Source organism: Argopecten irradians, chromosome 15, assembly GCF_041381155.1.
Source record: "Argopecten irradians isolate NY chromosome 15, Ai_NY, whole genome shotgun sequence".
Lineage (NCBI taxonomy): Eukaryota > Metazoa > Mollusca > Bivalvia > Pectinida > Pectinidae > Argopecten > Argopecten irradians.
Genome location: NC_091148.1, coordinates 19,319,809 through 19,332,844, shown reverse-complemented (window position 1 = coordinate 19,332,844; position 13,036 = coordinate 19,319,809). Strand labels below are relative to the sequence as shown.

Sequence of the window (13,036 nt, the reverse complement as noted above, 5' to 3'; positions counted from 1 at the left end):
CACTTTTAATAAAGCACATGATACATTATACATCCTTGTCTACACAAATCCGGTCGCCCTCGTGAAAACTGCTACAGCGTATGACATAGACCTGTCTAGGAAGTGCGGCTATCGAATCACTCCTTGCTATATTCGTAAAAATGAACGCAACATGATCTCGTAAACAGCATCATTAAACAAGAGGCCCAAGAGGCCTTGACGGTCACTTGAGTGCTGATACAGAAAGAGCATTGAAAAGTTCAAATCTGTAAAAGTATTTACGAATTAGAATAAACCTTAAAATTGAACATACGTATTAGAATTTTTGTTTTTTGTTTTGATAGTTAGTGTATTATGTAACCAAACCTTATAGTTACAATTCCAATTTGCTTTGGCAACGTTTAACAACAAAACCAAACTAGAAGCCAGTCAGTGTCAGTGATTCTATACATTTCACTTTTTAATCTATGAAGATTATTTGGTTCCATCAAACCTGTGAATTCAGAAGAAGAATTTTTAAATTTTAGCCATTCTGACCCATTAAGGCCCCGCCCCTACGGTCCCTGGGGGTCATCTAGGACCAATATAGATATGGTGCAAAATGCTATTTCAAGCTAATAATTCTAACCCAGTTTGATTTATTTCCGATCAAAACTAAGCAAAAAATGTTCATAAATGTGTTATTCCTACAAAAACTATAGTAAATTTGACTTCCTCCCCAGGGGAAAATCCGAGATCCCAGTTCCATGAAATTCCCAATTTTTGTAAAGGACCTTAATACCTTCCAATCTATGAAGAGACCATCTGGTGATAATATTTGTGATGCAGAAGAAAGATTTTTGAAGTATAAGTCTATTTGAACCTTTTGGCCCGTCGTTATGGCCTCTGGTGGTCGGCCAGGACCAATGTGGATATGACGATAAAATGCTATCTCAGGCTAAAAATTCTAACCCAGTTTGACTTATTTCCTAAGAAAAATAAGCGAATAACGTTCATAAATTTGTTTTTCCTATATAAACTATCGTAAACTTGATCCCCTCTCCAGGCGGAAATATGAGACCCCCAGGATCATATAATTCACAATTTTTGTAAGGACCTTTGGGCCTTTCCATCTATGAAGAGTATTTGATTCTACCACATCTGTGAAAAAGATTTTTTGAAATTTTAGTCAATTTTTACCCCTTTTGGCCCCTCTTACAGCCCCCTGGGGATGGGGTCATATAATTCACAATTTTGATTTGCCTTATGCTTTAGAAGGTTTGTGAAAAAAATCATTGAAATTGCTTCAGCGGTTTTTGAGAAGAAGTAGAAAATGTAAATTGTTTACTAACACACGACGGACCACGGACAAAAGGCGATTAGAATAGGTCACTTGAGACTTCGTCTCAGGTGATCTAAAAACAGAAAGATTTGCATAACAAAACTACCGTACGTTTCTGTTATCTTTGCTTTCTACACTACTAGCCATAGTGCAATATTTCATTACATATATTTTAGTTGAAATAAGACTTTTCTTTATACGTAATGACGCAGTTCCCATACATTATACAATATTTGAGGTATCATTCCCATCTGAGTCTGTAATACGATCCGTAATGTCTTTAGGCGTACAAAGCAACACGGACTTATCTATACACTGTGCATATTTCGAGACACATGACTCTTTTGTCGCTTTTTCATTAACTTTAGTGTTTCATTGTAAAGAGAAAGAAATATTCTGATATATTTTGACGTTCTTATTTCATTCAAAATATCTTTTTATAATGACTTTGATGACTTTGATAAAGAGGTATGGCGCATATAAGGCCGGTTTCGACCTAATGACGACGACTTCAAAAACCATGGTAAGATAATATTGACACTATATCGTTCCCGCATACCAAACTCAGCGATAATATAAAATCAGTAGTTCTATATAAATGAGGTTTGATTTTGTCTTCCCCCAGACGTTAAGAAATCGTGAAACAGAGAAATGTGTAGACCAGGGCGATCCGATTGATCCTTCGTGATAAACACATTGTCTTTTCACACATTCCAAGATAAATATCGATAAAATTTTAGATATGATGGAAGCTATTAAGGACACATTTAGGAAAAGAAATCAATTACTATTGCATATAGTCAAACAAGCATTAGCGACGACCACATCTGTATAAGGACCACCTGACAATTTTTCAGATTCCCAAATGGTCACAAATTAACATTAAAAATTTAACAATATTGTTATACAGGCACTGCCTGTTGGATTCATTTTCGTTTTTAATACATTTTGATGAAATTATAATTGAAACACAGTTAAACTTTTGTAAAAAGCCAAATGACACAATACAATATCCATAAAGAACAAACCCTTGACAATTGAACGATAAAGTACTCATTATTTAGCTAGTGTTTTGAATTCGGCGATAATCAAACTATGTCTCCCTTGACAACCGCCTTTGTTTTAGCTTTCTGTTGAGCGCTCGACCCTGTGAGGTAGGCGCTGGGTTCTGTCCCCAGGCCGAAACGCACCTAAGTCATAACAGTGGTATTTTCTGCTACTGCTTAGCACTCAGCTTACAGGGAGTAGGACGACTGGTTAGCCTGTTGTCAATATGACGTGCCGGCGGCATGCCTCAGTGATATATCACTATTGAAATTGAAAGAGTTCCACTATACAAAAATACACGAATATACCTCAAATATATCTCCCAAAACACATCCGCATTCCATACACACAACACACCGCATACATGCGAGGCCGTCCTTACATGACCATGGCTGTTAATTTATCCAGCAAACAAACAAACATATATATCATATGTTGTTTTCATTCTTACCTTTACTATTCCAACATTAGGTTGATAGTCTCTACATCTAAGTATAGACCACTGTACTGATGAGCCAGGATTGCAGCAGTAAATGATATTTTCACCTCAATACAGGTAAATCCACCCGCTCTAGAAAGGTGATATATATCATCCACTGTTTAAACTTAACTCTGTCTCAAATTAACGCAGATCGCTAGATACTCTTGTAATACCATTTGTATGTATAGCATGCACACAGGAATTTGACACAAATAGGGGAAACTATGGACACCACATTCAATATCCAATTGTAATATGTTAGATGTTACAACTGCATTTATGTTTTTATAATCTTTCATATCAATATAGGATGAAGTGATAAATAGATTTCTTTGTAAGAAGATCTGTGTCAAGTTTCATCAACATTTCATACCTTTAAGGGATTCCTTCAAATAAAAAAAAACAATTCTGAGATTAAGGAAATAGCTTTAGTAAAAGAGCTTATTTGAACGTTTGTAATGCCAAATTTTCACACAAGAAATTGAAAATTATTTTGTGTTGAAAGGCGTAACAGAACAGACAAATGTAGCGACCAGAACGGGGCTCGTTCCCGGGATCTCCGAATACCAGTCGCATGCTCTACCGATAGCACTACAAAGTCTCTGGCCATCGGCTCATTACAGTTCTGCTACATAGGTTTGTTTTATTTTATAGCGCTATCTCACTGCAACATGTGACCAGATACACCAGAGAGCATACCTCACTCGGTCACGTTACACAATTTGTAATCCATTGGTCCAACTACCTTAATGCTATATGCTTAGCAAATAGCAGAGACTATACCACTTTTTTGACTAAGGTGTTGTCTCGGCCAGGGGACAGAAACACAGTGCCATTCTCCTCACCAGGGTCGAGTGCCCCAATTTCATGCTAATTGTGAGGCGGTGTGTAAGGGTGACGTGAGAAATGGGAAGTACGTTAGGAGGGGTAAATTATTTTTCAGTCATAAATTTAGTTCCCCGGGGGCCTTTTTCGTGCATGTCGTAAAGGCAACAAGGCTCAATTATAGCGCTCCCGTATTATGTTGCTGTATATATACATGCAGAGAGTGTACTCTACGGTTACGGACGAGGAAAAAGCTTTACCATTGGTGTTGTGTATATTTATACATGTCGTGTTCACAGTTTCTAATATCTTCTTGTTTATCTTTAATGGAATACTCACTAGAAGTGCGTATGAGAATGTTTGAAAACTTCTAATAAATACTGTATTCGAACGAAGCACAAAATTACCTTAATGCTGACACTTTATCGTGCTAAGACAAACATGTTCTTGTGGGAAAGGGTAACTTTCTTGACGAATAGTCACTATCCTAAAAATAGTTTTTATTTAGTATGTTAAACTCATGTCAATTCACAATTCACGTACAACCATCTGTTGAGTGTCGTGACGTGGCATGGCATGAAGTCACAGTGGTTCCCGTCGAATCAGATGTCAGACAACGTGGTGTCTTATCTACTAACTATTCTTTTTCAAACGTCTGTGACGTTTACCGGGTCCGTACCAGTCACAATTAACTGATGATCTATACAGTGTCTACATTATGAACTGTTCCTATCAAATTACTCAGTGCAAATATATACAAATAATACACTGCTGACCTAGCTGTGATTCTATCTATCCCTAAATATTATGATTTACAATATAAATCCTACTGATTACTCAGTGCCTCCGAGTGATCATGATAACCTAACTTCAAAATATATACATGTAAACAGCATAAATCATACAGATCAGAATAATAATTAAATGATTAGCAACAAATACTGAGTGATCTATAAGCCTATGCGAGTAGTTTCCCCTACCTCGGGTGATTCGATAACCCCTACTAGCACATATATAACAAGACTACGATAAAATCAATGTAATATTATCTATTATGTACCTTTCCCTAAGGACACAACCGAGCTACCGAGTACTCAAAATCACTGTGTACTCACAGTACTCACTGCTACTGAGCACTCACGTTTACCGAGTACTCTCAGAGCAATCACTCAAGCAATGATTCACACACAATCATTACATATTACCGAGTACTCACATAGTAATCACTAGTACTCTCAATGATTCACGTAAACGCAATCTTTCAACGAGCAATCCCAAGGCTCAGTTTACAACTTACTCTCCAGAGTATTTAACGCGGAGGAGGAAAGCCTTATTCAGGCACGCCAATCTCCGATCTCATCTCTACCGTAAGTTGTTATCAACTGACGTATATAGGCAAGCCTTGTTCAGGCACATCTATATTAACCTTGTATTAACTAGAAGGTGTTCTCGCTTTAACAGCTCGTCCAACGAAAAGAAAAACTTTCGCTGAAACCGCGGCTTTATATACTGCCGGGCAACGACATTAGCGCCCTCTATTTACAATAATCCTAGGCCTAGGCCCTAGAACGCTTAACTAACATATAGCTTAAGATTACAAGCGTCTACTTGACGGCGAGACTAACAGACAATAGAGCGGACAGCGATTCCGGATAGCATGGTAATACAACCGTATTTCATCACACTACCCACGCCTCCGAGCAACACATGCCGTTACAGATAACTATAAGATACAAAATAGATTCTCGACATCTCGGCCGTTCTCCGAGTACCTGGAGGTCTTTTCATCATCTTTGATTTCTCTATCCAGAATAAACATTTTAATAACGCGAAGTATAATCAGAATGCCACTTCGGTTTATGTCGTGTTCGCCTTGGGATTGCCCTGTCATATTTACACTCATTCTCAACACATAGTGTTCCTTCTCTGATTCACTGACATTTTCGTGCTCTTCACTCTCAGGCAAACTAGATTCAAAACATGACTCATCAACTTGAACTTGTACATCCTTACGCTCAAAAGCTTCTGCTTTACTCTCACCACACAATATCTGAGGATGTTTCAATCTCATTCTATCAGCATGGATTACTTTAGGTTTCCCCTTGTACCCACATGAGACTCTGTAAGTCACATCTGTCAATCTAGCAAGTACCCTGAATGGTCCTCGCCAACGACTTGCTACCTTGTGTGTGGTGCCGGCTGGAATAAAGTTATACACAGAATCACCGGGCTCAAACTTGGTCCAAGACAAATTCTGGTCATGATAACGCTTCTGTCGGAGCATCGCACCTTTTGAGTGTTTCCTGACTAACTCATGTGCAATTTCCATTTTCTCTTTCAATTGCCAAGCCCACTGATTCTGGGGAATCGCTTTTATGTTCCTAGGCATTTCATACTGTATGTCTAAGGGAGTACTCGTTTCCCTTCCTAGCATCATGGCGTTCGGAGAGCTTCCTGTCGTCTAATGCTCTGTGGAGCGATAGGCCATCATCACATATGGCAGATGTTCGTCTTGGATGGTTGGGAGTGGTATGCGTCTTGTAGTCTGTAGCAGTATACACATCTCCCGGAACAACGCGCTCTCAAACTGAGACCGTTGATCTGAGTGAATGGCGTATGGAACACCAAACCTAGCAATCACTTCTTCAACGAGAATCCTGGCCACTGTCTGGGCTTCCATGTTCGGCATTGCAAAGCTTTCCGTCCACTTTGTGTAGTAGTCTGATACAACTAGTATATGCCGATTGCCCTGTTGTGTGAGGGGGAGTTCATACAGGATATCGATTGCAATTTTTTCCATGGGAACCCTGACTCCACCATTTGCATAGGAGCTCGAGCTGCGGACATCCTATTACGTATTGTTTTACGTCTGCCTGTAATCCTGGCCAATAGAAACTCTGTCGGATTTTTGCCAAAGTCGTCTTTATTCCCAGGTGTCCCGAACTCCGATTGTCATGACTGTGAGTCAGCACGGTTCGTCTTTCCGATGCAGGTACAATTGCCTGTAGATTTGACTCTGAATGGGGATTTTTCCGATACATTATGTCCTCATGTATCACCAGGGATTCAAATTGTGCCCATAGTGTTTTCACCACTATGCTCCGGTCACCAATTTCTTTGTACGGAGGTTATTCTCCTCTCTTCACCCGTTCAACCACTACTGCAATATCAGTATCATCTTCCGGCTTCTGCTGAAGAGATGGCTTCATTTCAATTTTGTGATCTTTTGAATCCACCATTGCTACGGGACTGCAGGCCTCAACATTTGCAGTTGTCTCTGATTTGTTCTCCCACATGGGGTCAAACCCGCATTGTCGACATGATATCCGACTCAATGCATCGGCATTGTGGTGTTGAGTTCCCGGCCTGTGTTTGATGTCCATGTTATAGGAACTCAGAACCTGTAGCCATCGGGCCATTTGCCCTTCTGGTGGCTTAAAATTGAGCAGCCAGCGCAGAGAACTGTGATCCGTTCTCACTGTAAACTTCCTACCGTATAGGTAGTGTTTAAAATATTTCACGAAGTGTACGACTGCCAACAACTCTTTTCTTGTTACACAGTAACTTCGTTCCGTTTTGGTCAGCGTACGACCTGCATAAGCAACTGGTCTCTCATTTCCATCAATGTTCTGTGAAAGAACTGCACCGATAGATTTGTAGCTTGCATCGGTGTCCAAGATGAAAGGCTGCTTAAAATCTTGATGAGCCAGTATGGGGGCATTAATCAAGTGATTCTTAAGGGTAGTGAATGCCTCCTGACAGGCTTCAGTCCACTCAAATGCCCTGTCCTTCTCAGTCAGTCTGTGCTCGCAATCTACGAGAATTTTCTGAAAAATCTTCTGTAATATCCGTAAAAACCCTAAAATGATCTCTCTTTCTTGGTATTCTTTGGAATGGGCCACTGCTCTACAATTTTCACTTCGTCATCATCAGTGGCTATACCTTTCTCAGATATCACGTGTCCAAGGTAGACTACCTCCTTTCCAAATAGTTGGCATTTCCGGCTCTTTAATTTCAGCCCTGCAACAGAGAGTCTCTCAGACACAGTTTGTAGATTTAGAAGCATATCATCGAAATATTTCCCTACCACAATCACATCATCTAAATAGATGAGGCAGATCTGCCATTGAAGTCCGGCCAACACAGTCTCCATTAACCGTTCGAATGTAGCTGGGCAGACGTCAATCCGAATGGCATCACCTGGAATTCATATAATCCAGTTCGAGTCGAGAAGGCAGTTTTAGGACGATCTCCGCTTTCCAGTTCAACTTGCCAGTATCCTGCATTGAGGTCGAGTGTAGAAAACCACGTACACCCTGACAAGTGATCTAGTGCCTCATCAATGCGTGGCAATGGATATGCATCATGTACGCTCACAGTATTGAGTTGCCTGTAATCAACGCAAAATCTGAGACTTCCGTTCTTCTTGCGTACCAGAACAATACCAGAAGACCATGGGCTAGTCGACTTCTGGATTACTCCTCGACCGAGCATATCCTTAACTTATCTATCTACTTCAGAACTCAAATGTGCTGGTACTCTTCTGTGAGGTTGTTTGATGGGTCGAGCATCACATGTTTCTATCTTGTGTTTTATGACTGTAGTCCGTCCAAGATCACTGTCGGATGCTGCAAACAGGTTACTATATTTCAATAGTAAAGCATTGACCCTGTTGCTCTGTTCTGAAGTCAGATGTTCTTTTGATCTCTCTAATATTTGATCCAAATCTTCTCTGAATTTTCCTGTTGGTGCATCACTAGAGGATTGCACTGTCTCCATTACAGTCGATACAGGACTAGCATGAGCAACATTGGTTCCTGGGTATATGGTTTGTGGATCCTCCTGCAGATTCATGAGCCTCACTGGAACAGTAGTCTCGCTACTCACCAAGGATCGGGCTACCAAAGCTTTATCATTCTTCAGAAATGAGTTGGTATCTTCTATAATAAGTGATTCATCCTTCATCTGTTTACCCACAGGAAAATTAACTTATCTAGTAATGATCATTTCGCTCTTACCAGATATGGTTATTTTCTCAGTAGCCACAACTCGAAAACACCCTAGTATTCCCTTGTACTTTGTGTCAACAGGCATATCATCTAGAACTAGCGATCCACGCTTCAGATCAATCAGACCATTTCTTGATCTCAAGAAGTTAAGGCCAAGGATTCCTTCATTACTTATTTGTGCAACTACTGCCTCAAAGTAAACATCCCTGCAGCCTTCAGGTTTTATCATAAATCCTCCCTGACCAATGTCTTTGAGTTCACCAAGACATCCTTTTTAACTTCTCTAAGTTTTGGTCTCCGCTCTTGTGGAATTCTCTCATACACTTCTTGTGACAAGATTGTAACAGTAGCTCCGGTATCGACCAACAGCTTCACATTGGTATGTTGAACTGCTGCCTTGATATACAGTCCAGCCTCCTAAGCTGCAGAGGATACTCCGATTCCGGCTGATTGTTTACTCCTGCGCCTTCTTGTTCTAGTCCTAACTGGATTAGCAGCTCCCTTCAATTTCTTATCTGATTTCTTTTTGAGCTGAGGACAATCCCTACGAAAATGTCCTGCTTCATGACACTTAAAACAGCGTCGCTAAAAGTTCGAATCCTTCCCACCTTGTTTTTGCTGATCGGGCTTATACTGATTTTTCATTCCCGATTGTAACTGGCTGATATCTCCTTGTATCTTTTCTAACTTCTGTTGGATGCTACTCAACATGGATTCAATCCCAGACTTCTCAGTCTCTACTGGATGTTTGGCATCAGTACCCTTAGTACTTGTATTCCTCAAATAGGCATGACCATCATTTCCATGTTTCTCTGCTTTCTTATAAGCCTCCAACTCAACCACCAGATGAATCGCATCTGTAAGGTTCTCAAGTCTCGCTTGTTTAATGCGAATACGCATATCCGAATCAGCTAGTGACTCTAGAAACTGTTGCTTGGCCAAAGTTTCTCTCACTCCACCTTCAACAGTTGGATAGGTTAAATTAACTAACCTACGAATAGCGTGACCCAGCTCTGGAAGTGTTTCATTAGCCCTCTGCCTCCTTTCTAACAACTGTCCTCGATAAAATTCAGTTTGATTTGGGGGGCAAATCTTTGCTCGAGAGCTCTCACTAATGAGAAATAGTGATCTTGCTTCCGGGTAGGTAAATCTCCAAGTATACCCTGAGCTTGTCCTCTCAAACTCACAGCAAGATATAGTCCCATCTCGTACTCTGACCAGCGATTAATTCGAGCACATATCTCAAAATGATCCCTCCATGGTGTCGTGCCATCATATGTAGAGGCTTTACATTGGGTTTCCTACTCAATGATTGGTCCTCATAATCACTATCACCCAAATCAGCGATCGACTTTTGATTTGTTCTCCTCCGCTGAGGGGAATAATAGCTCGATACATCTTCTTTCTCGATAAATCGAGCTGTACCTCTTTGATTTCTATCTCGATAAGTGACATTGTCTGGTCTATCATCATCAAATCGCGAGGAATGGGTGTTCTCCGAGAATCTCACCTTAGGAGTGCTCTCCCCTTTACTTCGGACTCCAAAATTTCCTTCGTGTGATGATTTCTTCAGTCTTTGCTGACTAGCAGACTCACACAGGCTCTGATTCTGAACATCTAGTTGGCGTAACTGTTCCTGCATTTTTCTCTACGATCTCACCTATCAATCACATGAGTATGATAAATATCTTCAGGCGTGCTCATACTGCTATATTAATCAGCAATATCTGCCTTTACCTCAGAGAAGTTCTGCCATCACTGCATACAAAGATGTAGTATACCAGAATCTTCTATAATGAATGCTCCCTTTCGACATCTGTAGTTTTGGTGTAGAGTGAAATCCCTGTCCACTATACTTCACACCAAAATCCATCTCAGAATTTCTCAACTGAGTGCGAGATGTCTCATCAGAAATCATATTCACAACAATATAACAGTTAAATCTAGAATCAGATTTTATTAAAAACTGAGTAATCGAACAACACAAAAATATAGACAAGATCACCACCGCTGCCACAAAATTATGTGACGTTTACCGGGTCCGTAACAGTCACAATTAACTGATGATCTATACAGTGTCTACATTATGTACTGTTCCTATCAAATTACTCAGTGCAAATATATACAAATAATACATTGCTGACCTAGCTGTGATTCTATTTATCCCTAAATATTATGATTAACAATATAAATCTTACTGATTACTCAGTGCCCCCGAGTGATCATGATAACTTAACTACAAAATATACAAACAGCATAAATCATACAGATCAGAATAATAATTAAATGCTGAGTGATCTATAAGCCTATGCGAGTAGTCTCCCCTACCTCGGATGATTCGATAATCCCTACTAGCACATATATAACAAGACTACGATAAAATCAATGTAATATTATCTATTATAAACCTTTCCCTAAGGCCTAACAAAACCGAGCTACCGAGTACTCAAAATCACTGTGTACTCACAGTACTCACTGCTACTGAACACTCACGTTTACCGAGTACTCTCAGAGCAATCACTCCAGCAATGATTCACACACAATCATTACATATTACCGAGTACTCACAGAGTAATCACTAGTACTCTCAATGATTCACGTAAACGCAATCATTCAACGAGCAATCCCAAGGCTCAGTTTACAACTTACTCTCCAGAGTATTTAACGCGGAGGAGGAAAGCCTTATTCAGGCACGTCAATCTCCGATCTCAACTCTACCGTAAGTTGTTATCAACTGACATATATAGGCAAGCCTTGTTCAGGCACATCTATATTAACCTTGTATTAACTAGAAGGTGTTCTCGCTTTAACAGCTCTTCCAACGAAAAGAAAAACTTTCGCTGAAACCGCGGCTTTATATACTGCCGGGCAACGACATTAGCGCCCTCTATTTACAATAATCCTAGGCCCTAGAACGCTTAATTTACATATAGCTTAACATTAGAAGCATCTACTTGACGGCGAGACTAACAGACAAAATAGAGCGGACAGCGATTCCAGATAGCATGGTAATACAACCGTATTTCATCACACGTCTATTGATAAACATATCTGTGTTTGCCTAGTAGACATAAAAGGTCCAACCTAAAAGTCGAAGTTAAGACCTTATTGATTAATATATACATATTATTTTTAGCTTACGTGGAAAACATACATGGTCACAACCTGGTACCCAATTGACCACATCGAGATATTACACAAGTCCAATACGAGTAGTAAGTCTGTTACTTGTTCTATTTTGGCTAAATTAAAGTTTACTTTATATGTAAAAAACAAGCCTGCGTGATGTCTTCTATTGTTTTTATTTCCGTGTCGTTTTACTCCCTAGTTAATGGGTGGATTGTCATGTATATACTGCGTCTACTTGAGTACAGTTTGTATCATGTATTATATGATGACTCAGATTTAAGGCTAGTACATTTTTTAAGACAGTAAAAAAGTGAACTTATTAGTGGATTCTACACATTGAAACGAGGTAACTAGGCCTCCCAGGCATAAGCTTACGCGCCACTCTGTCTACATCGCTACAAAACACATTCCAGACAGGAACTATTCTTTTCCAAAAAATAAAAATTCCAAATAAAATGAAACACTAGAATAAACACGGATACAGATGGTATATTCACAAACGGTTTTAATTTTATAAAGACAAATTTTCAGTGTAATACTGGCACCATAGTCACATAGTTCTAATAACGATAATGTGTCGGGGAACAGAGAGATATAAATCCAACTGTGTTTAAAAAGAAGCACAAAGTGTCATCAAAAATTAATGGTAGGACTAACATAAGCTGTTAGTGTTGTTCCAAGAATTTAATTTTAGCCACCAAATCGAGCAGCTTTTTAAAGATGCCCTTACAGGGTTTTTACATGACTAAAGCTATCTTCTTGTTTTCACAGAGCACTTTCACTTTTTTTGCGGGGCGAATCTGAATTTGAAAACACCTTGAACCACATTATTAACAAAATGTTCAATGTTCACTACTACAAGTCCGTTTATTTGATCTGACGGCTGAAAATAGATGTCCAGGTTTGTTTACGCTACAAGTTGTTAATTTAACCCGGCTGCATACAAACGAGTTGCTGCCGTCGCCCTGGTTGGTGTAAACACCAGAAAATCAAGCAGTTTTACATATTCGGCCGACAGTCTGCTGAAGCTGGTGTATCCCTACAGGGGAGTTCACAGTACCAACAGTCCTCCAATGAATATTTCCGGGGATGAAGATAGAGTGCACCACACTTCCCATCCTTAGGTCTGTAATTGATAAAACAACAAAAATTAAGTGAGATGCAATTGTATTTTACTGTTCTTATATTTAGAGTCTCATATAACACAGTGAAAGGCAAACATGTAAAGACACGGTTACAGGTAAT

General features: G+C 39.7%; 1 protein-coding gene across 4 annotated transcripts in view; it reads right to left on the bottom strand.

Annotated features, from left to right (window-relative positions):
- The window catches only part of LOC138308854 (solute carrier organic anion transporter family member 3A1-like), a 95,762-nt gene that overhangs the window by 34,710 nt on the left and 48,016 nt on the right, over nt 1–13,036 (bottom strand). The window contains exon 1 of one of the 4 annotated variants that reach the window (XM_069249887.1): nt 2,799–2,934. The exons of the other annotated variants lie outside the window; for them this stretch is intronic. The gene's annotated coding sequence lies outside the window, so the exon portion shown is untranslated. Of the gene's footprint in view, nt 1–2,798; nt 2,935–13,036 lie in introns of those variants that run through there. 4 annotated transcript variants of the gene reach the window in all.